Here is a 211-nt window from a genome sequence, read left to right on the forward strand (position 1 = left end):
TCGAAATACCACTCTTGCTGGTCTAAACTAAATCACTCCCACTTCATTCGTGAGTGTTCTTACACTCAGAGGAATTAAGGACCCATGCTTCACAAGTATGTGTAGTAAGTACCAAGTACACTAACAGACAATCATCTTTATTTCTTCTGCAACGTGCAACAACGTAAGTTTTATGTTTCAATGAGTATGAATTATTACAGTGAATGGAGAT

Source organism: Penaeus monodon, chromosome 32 (genome assembly GCF_015228065.2).
Source record: "Penaeus monodon isolate SGIC_2016 chromosome 32, NSTDA_Pmon_1, whole genome shotgun sequence".
NCBI lineage: Eukaryota > Metazoa > Arthropoda > Malacostraca > Decapoda > Penaeidae > Penaeus > Penaeus monodon.